Raw genomic sequence first — 9,360 nt, 5'->3', positions numbered from 1 at the left:
TAAAGCAAAAAAGATCCCAAACTTGATGATATAGAAAGTTCTTGGCCCATTCAGATAGTAAAGGCTGATAAAATTAGGAAATTCACTATTAGGATAATATTCTCTGGAGAAAAAGTTAAGGCTGTATGACTAATAGATTCATTCCACATCTAAGAGGAAGCCAGAAATAATGATGGGGTTATCTAAGAAAGATATTTGGAGGGCCTTATTGTCTTGTGTATAGAACTCCAAGATATAGACAAGAATCCTTGAAAATTTTAAACATATCTGCAGAACCACTGTTGGATTGCAAAGGACAAAGGCAAGATGAAATAAGAGAAGGGTATTGCATTTCCAAAATTATACAAGCAAGAATTAGGCTTATAGAGCTACTCGAAAGCAAACTTTCTACTATTTAAGGAAAAGGAAGACTGGCTTCAACACACAGGCACATAGACAGGAAAAGTCAAACATATGAGTGTAGACATGGCCCACAAAAGCAGCAGGGATCAGGAACACAGCAATAGAAGATCATTCTCAGACCTTGCAATTTCTTGAAATTAGTCCTGATGGATTTCCAGCTTACTTGAACCACTTACTTCTTTATTGCTTCTCTTTCTCCCTTTTTAAATGGGAATGTCTGAAACTGTTATTGTAAGCCCACCTATACCATCAGTTGTTCTGGAGAGCAGATAACTTGCATTTTAGTTTAGGTCCACAGATGGAGAGAAATTCTATCCTTAAATAAGCCATACTCTGAGTTTCATCCATCACTTTTTTAGATGATTTAGGTGTTAAGATTTAGGACTTTTGAACTAATAATATTTAGATTAGACTTTGGATTTATAGTTGGTTTAATGGGTTGAGACCTTTGAGTATGTTGGGATGAAATGAATGTATTTTGCATATGGGACAGATATAACTTTTTGAGAATCAGAATGCCAACTCCATTGGGTTGGAGAGTACCCTCTCCTCAAAGATATGTTTATGTCAAAAATCACTGGGATCAATGAATGGGAAATGTTTGAAGGATCTTTGAAGCTATCATTAAGGATTTTGAGATGAGATCATCATGGATTATCCATATGGGCCATTAATTTGATATCAAAGGCTCTTATAAGAAACACAAGAGTTCCAGGAGCAGTGGCACATGCCTGTAATACCAATGTCTCAGTAGGCCGAGGCAGGAGGATTGCAACTTCAAAGCCAGCCTCAGCAATGGCAAGGTGCTAAGCAACTCAGTGAGACCCTGTCTTTAAATAAAAAATACAAAATAAGATTGGGGATGTGGCTCAGTAGTCAAGTGCCCTTGAGTTCAATCACCAGTCACTCCCCTCCCAAAAAGAAAGAAACACAAGGGAGAAAGAACCCGACACAGGAGAAGACAATGTGAGCATGGAGGAGAGAGATTTGGTCACAAACTAAGAAGACCACAACCACCAGAAGCCGGAAAAGACAAAGAACAAATTCTTCCCTATAACTACAAAGAGAATGTGGTGGTGATATCTTGATTTTGGATTTCTTGATTGCAGAAATGTGAGAGGATACATTTCTGCTTTTTAAGCCATGCCATTTATAGTAGTTTGTTATGGAATTCTCTGGAAGCTAATACATCAGGACTTCAGGTGATTATTATTATTATTATTATTATTATTATTATTATTTTGCAATTGTTTATCAAAGACCATTGTTATATTTTAGATATTAAGAATCCCCCAAAAGCTGATGTGTCAGAAAATTCATGAGAGTTTAGAGGTGAAACAATTGGGTTATGAAAGCCTTAATCTAATCAGTGCATTAATCCCCTGATACAAATTATATGATGTTAATTGAAGTTCGGTAGGGTATATCTGGAGGAGATGGGTGCCCAGAGGCCGACCTTTGAGATATATAGTTTGTTCATTAAGCTTAGCACCCTCTCTCTCTCTCTCTCTCTCTCTCTGCTTCCTAACCATGTCTTGAACTGCTATCCTCCACCACACTCTTGCACCATGATGTTGGCCAGCTATGGAGAGACCACTGAAAGTATGAGCCCCCAAATAAGCTTTTCCTCCTTAAAACTATTCTTCTTAGGTTCTTTAGTCATAGTAGAAAAAAAAAAAAAAAGCTAACTAAAACAACCATATGTGGGGATTCTCTTTCTGTCTCCCCACTCTGCATCTTTTTTTCTCCCCTTAATATCTCGTAATTTCAGTTAGTGTAAACTAAATTAAGGCAATCCTAAAAGCTCTGACCCAGGTTTAGAGCTAAAAAAATGTGGCATATTGAGCATATGTGAGGGAAGAAATCATCACTGAGAAAATCCTAAAGGTAATCTGTTTATATGTGTATTTTTATGGTAATGAAAATCAGAGAAAATCAAGTCATTGTATCTGTAGAAATATATGTCTGTTTCTTTCCATAGTCTAGTGATTAAATGAACATGTAAAGACAATGTAAATGTTGGAAACTAATAATCAAATTTTAGAGATAAAAATAGAATATGACATCATGTAACTTATTATTTATTTTCTAGGTTTTATAATAAAATACCATTTCTTAGAATTCTGTATTCAAATGACTAGTATTTATTTCATTAGCATGGGTATAGAATTTTTCAAATGCATGGAGTTGAATCAATCATTCTCCTCTGTTCATGGTATGTTATCACCACTGATCAATCATTCTCCTCTGTTCATGGTATGTTATCACCACTGATCTATGCAAAACTCCGTTTTTTGTTTTATCTTACATTTATTTTCTTTATTTCCTATAGCCCACTTAATTTCCGTTACAAATATTGGTAAACAAGTTTAATGCATTTTACTTTGCAATATAAAGTGTCCAAATAAATATCATGACCACAGTTTATGTGTTTCTGTTCATATGTATTTATTCTTTTCAATTATAGTTTACTAATTTAATTGGATTATTTCTACCTGGTATCTTCTGTACCTGTATTCTTAATTTTAAATCACAGCTATAAAGTGCAAATATTTTGTCTGTGTCTGCCCTGATTTAAAACCTAACAGAGTTACTTATCCTATCAAAAATTGCCATTTTTTGGTAACAAATTTAGGCCTTCAATATCTTATTGAAATTTGGGACTTGAAAATAGAAACAAATTCAAAGAACTTTTTCAGATACCGTAACTTTCATGATAGTGTCTTTTATTATACAACATTCAGTTTTTAAACTGATAGAGTCTAGCAAATTCCCTAGAGGCTTCTAAGGAAATAAAATAAAATGAAGCTTTAGAAGTAGTAGAAGATCCTCTGAAAATCCAATTTCTTTATATATATATATATATTTAGAGGTGAAACAATTGGATTATGAAAGCCTTAATCTGATTAGTGCATTAATCCCCTGATACAGATTATATGAGTGCTAATTGAAGGCTTGTAGATTATAGCTGGAGAAGGCATATATGTATAAACAATATATATGTGTGTGTGTGTGTGTGTGTGTGTGTATACATATATGAAATTGGATTAGCTGTCAATAGATTTTTATCTTATTTATTTATATGAAGTGCTAAGGATCAAACCCAGGGCCTCACACATTCCAGGCAAGTGCTGTACCACTGAGCCAAAACTCCAGCCCCTGAAAATACAATTTCAACAAATTTAATTCACTCGTTCTAGAGAACAAGTTAGATGACATCTGGAAACTTGACTTTTAAGGGCTTCACATCATTTGATGATGTGAATTTGTAAGGAAGATTTGTTTATTCTCTTCATGTATTTATTCAATCATTTATTTTTAACAGTAGACACTCAGATATTGATTTTATTTAGGAGTATAAAATATGATTTATTTGTTTGACCATTGGAGTTCTTTTAGATTGGTTTCTTTGCTTTTTTGAGGTGTTTCCACCTTTATTTTACTTATTTTGGGAGGAATAGGGCTAGGATATTTTATTATTTTCTAGTATCATAGATACTCCCATTTTATCCTGTTATTTCCCTATCCTTGTCCTCAAAAGCAGACAGGTTGTTGATTTCATATGTCAGGTGGGTGAACACATCCTGCAGAGCCAGCATGTACAGGGCCAAGCCCAGATAGCATCTGTACCTTCGGCTCCTTCCTTTCTCATTCTTAGTGCCTGCGTTTTTTTTAAGGGCAAGGTCCAAGGCCTGCATCAGTGTATACACCTTCTGGCTTCTAAGCTTCATCTTCCTCAACCAGGCCTTCATGTAGGCCAGGACCCCTGAATAGCAACCTGTGGCAGGTTGACCACCAGACTCATGACCTGTGCCTTTCCTGGTAGGCTCTGGAATCAGGCAGAGATGTTGTGGGATGCCTTGTAGTTGTTGGCAATGCCCTGCAGATGTGTTAACTTCACTTTTTGAAATCTCTGAAACTGTAAAAAAGACAGCAATTATGAGGGTGGGAACTGGGAGGTACTGGGAGGGACTGAGACAAATGCTTCCTGCTCACACTCCAGGAGGACCAGTCATGCTGGACCTATGGTCAGCATTGCATATTGATTGACCAATTTGATCTTCGTCACAATACTAGAAGATGTGGGCAAATTACTACAACTAGTTCAATGGGGCTGAGCACAGTGAGGGTGACTGAACCAAGGTCTCACAGCCGCACGATATGGGATGTGAACTCCAGGCCCACAACCAGGGTTCCAGGCCCACACCACACACACTGACTGGCCACAGTGAATTGGTTCACTGATGTGACCCTTAGGGTCCTCTCTGTGAACAGAGGGGCCAGCAGGATGAACTACATGAGCACTTTAAGAGGATCAAAGCAGGAAGTGCTTAGCATTGGAAAACTGTATACAAACTCCGCCAGGAGTTATATACACCCTCTGTTTTGAGGTGAGCTAATGAGCTCACAGTTCCCATACCCAGTGACACTTCTACACAATCAGCAACCCAGACCCCTGCTACTGGGCTTCTTGGGCTTTCCAGAGTATCCTTCCTGTTTCCAGTCCCTGCTATCCACACATAAGCTGGTTGATCTTCAGAGTGAAACCCAAGCAAGTGAGAATACTGTTAGCTGCTATCAAGAGTCACCAACTGCATATTTATTTCCACAGCTCTGTTTCTGTGATATTCATCCTTCATCTATTGCCATATTTTTAAATCTGCAACTCCAAGAGTGATACCCCTACCTTCTTTTGTAGTCTATAGAGTCTCTCAAACAACAGTTTTCTTTGCCTGTCTGGGCAGTCTTCCTAAGATGAAGCCCCATGTAGATATATAGGCACAAAAAAACAAGGAGGAAAGACAGTGTGTTCCTTCCCAAGAGACCCATGCTGAGAAACTGAGGCTTCAGCAGTGTCTCTGGGACATAGGAGGTGATATTGCTTCTACTTGTCTTTTGCCCCTTGTTTCTTACAGTTCTCTAGTTGAGCAGTTTTCCTTCCTCAACCCTGGCTGGGTGTCAGGCACTTCCTGCCACATGGTGAAAGGCATCTGCCTTCAAGCCAGTGGGCTCTGAGAGTCTGAGGTTTCCATAGAAACAAAACTTAAAACAGAAGCAAACAGTTTCTTTGGATAATCATTTTCCCAGGTGCCAGGTCTTGTCAGATTGACTCAGCAGCAAACAGGAGCAATGACTTTAACAGAAATACTTGGACTTGTGCTCTCACCAAGAAGCCAAAGCAGGACAAGAAATCAGAGTGGGTCTTGGAAGTTCATCAGAACCAGGTCTCCATTGTCACCTAGCAGCTCATCCATGCATAGGTGCATCCTGTGAGGCACTGTCTTTCTTCCTTGGAAAGAAATGAAACATGATTTGGAGTCACTTTAACTTGTTTTTTTTTTCCTGGATTGTATAACTTTAATGAAATCTTATTTATTGTTTGTTTGTTTTCAGATATAGGGTCTTGCTATGTTGCCCAGTCAGGACCAGGTCTCCTGGACTCAAGCAGTTGTTTTATGTCAGCTTCTGGAGTAGATGGAACTATAGGAGAGCATCACTCCAACTGGCTAAATATATTTTTTAAATTAATACACAAAAATATAAAAATTACACATGAGGTAATTTGATATTTCAATACATGTATACATTATATAATGTGTAAATGAGATATAATGTATCTATTATCTCAACTTATTTTTGGATACAGGCTGTACAGTGTTAAATGATACCTCTTAAAGAGCTGTCCAATCCTTACCCCAGGACCTGTGAATGTAACCTTATTTGGAAAAGCATCTTTGTAATCCCAAAATAGGGTCATCCTGCCTTCTTTATTTTAATTTTTATTTATTTTTATGTGGTGCTGAGAATTGAACCCAGGGCCTCACACATGCTAGGCTAGTGCTCTGCTGTTGAGCCCCAGCCCCTGCCCCAAGTCATCCTGCTTTTTAAGGTGGGCCCTACGTGTCCTTATAAGAGACAGAAGGTGAGAGGACAAATAAAGGAAGGCTATACAAAGATTGAGGGAAAAATGGGAGTGAAACTGACACAAGGAGCACCTGAAGCCACCAGAAGCTGGAAGAGACAAAGAAAGATTCTCCCTGGAGCCTTCAGAAGGAGCAGAGAAGTTTGGTTTCAGACTTGTGGCATCCAGAACTGTGAAAATGATAATTTTCTGTTGTTTGATGCAAGTTTTCATTCGTGTCCTGGTTCCTTTTATTGGGGAATGGTATTTAGAAATAACATATGGGCACTAGGTTTCTTCATTTTTACTAGAGTTAACTTATTCTACTCCCTTTTGGTAAGTAGTATTTGAAATACATGCATCTATACTAACTATGCTTACATACATCTATATTCCTTATTACATATCTATATACATATTTTTTAAATTATTTCAGTATTGATATAATTAAATCCATCCAGCAACCTAGGATTAATTCTTACTTTTAAAAATCTTTTCTTTTTCGTGTGGGGGGTAACCAGGGATTAATCTCAGGAGCACTCATCCACTGAGGCATATCTCTAGCCCTTTTTATGTATGTTATTTAGAGACAGGGTGTCACTGAGTTGCTTAATGCCTCACTTTTGCTGAGGTTGGCTTTGAACTCATGATCCTCCTGCCTTAGCTTCCCAAGACTCTGGGATTACAGGCATGGGCCACTGAGCCCTCTAAAATCTTTTATGTTTTGGGCTGGGGATGTGGCTCAAGCGGTAGCATGCTCTCCTGGCATGCGTGCCGCCTAAATTCAATCCTCACATACAAACAAAGATGTTGTGTCCACCGAAAACGAAAAAATAAATATTAAAATTCTCTCTCTCTCTCTCTTTAAAAGAAATCTTTTATGTTTTTACTTCTTTGTAGCATCTTTCTCCAATAGAAACAAAACAAAACAAAGAAACCTGCCTCTCATTATCTAAGTGTAGTTACATAGTTTTTCAAACCTCCTATAGTTTTAGAATTTCCATATTATATACTTCTAAAAAAGAAATTTACCAATATAGCACAATGTGTATGTGTGCACTTCTTTTGACCATTAGCTTTACAGTGTCTAGTCAAAACACCACTCTCAAATGTTACTTAAGTGAGTTCCTCTACCCCATACCAAACTTTTCTGTGTAGTTATCTTATATTTGTAATGCACTGAGATTAGTTTGTAAATGTCTGAACTCTATTCCTGCATACATTTCCTAGTTTTTTTTTTAATTATACACAGAAAATTTTTCTATTTCTGGTATACAGTTGTTAGTTTTCCATCAATATAACAAAATATCTGAGAAAGGCAATTTAAGAGAAACATTTTTTAGCTCAAAGTTTCAAAGCTTTCACCCCATGGTCAGCTGGCTTCACTGCTTTTAGGCATGTGTTGAGGCAGAACATTAGGACAGGGGGTACATGGTGGAGTGAAACTGCTGGGAAACAGAAAGAAAGGGGAAAGGGACAAAATACCCTCTTCAAGGGCATGCCCTCAGTCACCCATTCCCACCAACTAGGCCCTACATCCTAAAGTTTTCACCATCTCCCAATAATAATACAGGATGTTGACCAAACCTTTAGCACATGGACTTTGGCAGACATTTCAGATCTAAATCATAACAACAATCCTATGGGTTTTGAAAAATGCATAGAATCATGTATACACAACAAAGCTTCATACAAAATAATCTATCTTACCCCAAACTCCCTCATAGTGCTACCATATATTCAATCCTTACTCCCATCCTATAACCCTTGGCATCACTGATGTCTTTTCCATTTCTAAATTTTTGCCTTTTGTAAGGTGTCATGTAAATGAAATTATACAGTATGTAGCCATTATAATCTGGCTTGTTTTTCAGTTAACATAACACATTTTAGGTTAATTCATATCACACAAACCAATAGTTCATCTTCTATATTGCTATTATTCCATAGTGTGATTGCAGCATATTTTTTTTTCTACTTACTGATTGCTATATTTTTCATAGATATGAATATAACTTCCATAATCATTAATGTAATGCATTAGTGTGAGTATGCTTTTATTTCTCTTGGGTAGATCTCAAGCAGTGAGATTGCAGGGTTATACAGTAGACATGTGTTTACATTTATAAGAAACAGTCAAATGATTTTACAAATTAGCTTCACTGTTTTATCTTTCTATCAGAAGTAAATAAGGGTTCCACATGCTTTGTGATCTCAGATGATCTATACTTTGAATAGCTGAAAGTATAATCATGCCACCTGGTTTACATACCCGAAATTTCCCTAAATTGTACATGATTATGAGTGCCTGGTATAAATTTTATAACAACATTATTTTATTTTCTCCAAAAAGGTGAATGATAACATTGATTAGATCAATCTTTGAATTATTTTGCATCCCTAAACTATCGACTTTGGAAGTTTGTGTATGAGTCAAACTCCCTCTTCACTGGAGTTGATGCTTATCTAGGTGCAGTTTTGAAAATCACAAAAAAAGTTCTTTAGCTTTCAATTTTAAATAGATAAAATGTAATACAGAGCTAAAATAAATAAAATCACAAAAATATTTATGGATCAAGAAATGGAAAAAAATAATAAAAATTGCATAATAATAAGATGTATCTATTTCCTAAATCTTTGTAGGCAATGGATAATTTATTGGGAAAATGTGACTAATTTGGCTTAGACAAACGCTGAAAGGGAAAGTGAAAAAGATACTTTTCCCAGGGGAGATTGTTATGGTTTCAGTGCATCTCTCCAAATTTGATGGGTTGAAAATTTGGTGCCCTGTGCAGCATGGCTGAGAAGTAGGTCCTTTGGGAGGCATTTGAGTCATGAGGGCTCTACTCTCATCCATGGATTAATGGATTATCAAGGGAGTCCGTTAATTGTCACAAGATTGGGACTTTTACAAAAGCCCATTTGGCCTTCTTTTGTTAGCCTGGTCACTATTTAATATCCTGGGCTTCCCTGAGACACTAGACTCTTTAGAAGTAGTAATACCTTCACCAAATGCAGTGCCCCTGCTGTGGACTTCTCAGCTTCTAGAACTGTGA

At 37.0% G+C, this 9,360-nt stretch overlaps 1 pseudogene; it reads right to left on the bottom strand.

Annotated features, from left to right (window-relative positions):
• Nucleotides 1-3,908: 3,908 nt before the first annotated feature.
• The window catches only part of LOC143638602 (small ribosomal subunit protein eS4-like), a 69,448-nt pseudogene continuing 63,996 nt past the window's right edge, over nt 3,909-9,360 (bottom strand).

This window comes from Callospermophilus lateralis, chromosome X (genome assembly GCF_048772815.1).
Source record: "Callospermophilus lateralis isolate mCalLat2 chromosome X, mCalLat2.hap1, whole genome shotgun sequence".
NCBI lineage: Eukaryota > Metazoa > Chordata > Mammalia > Rodentia > Sciuridae > Callospermophilus > Callospermophilus lateralis.
This window is presented reverse-complemented; position numbering and strand designations above follow the sequence as displayed.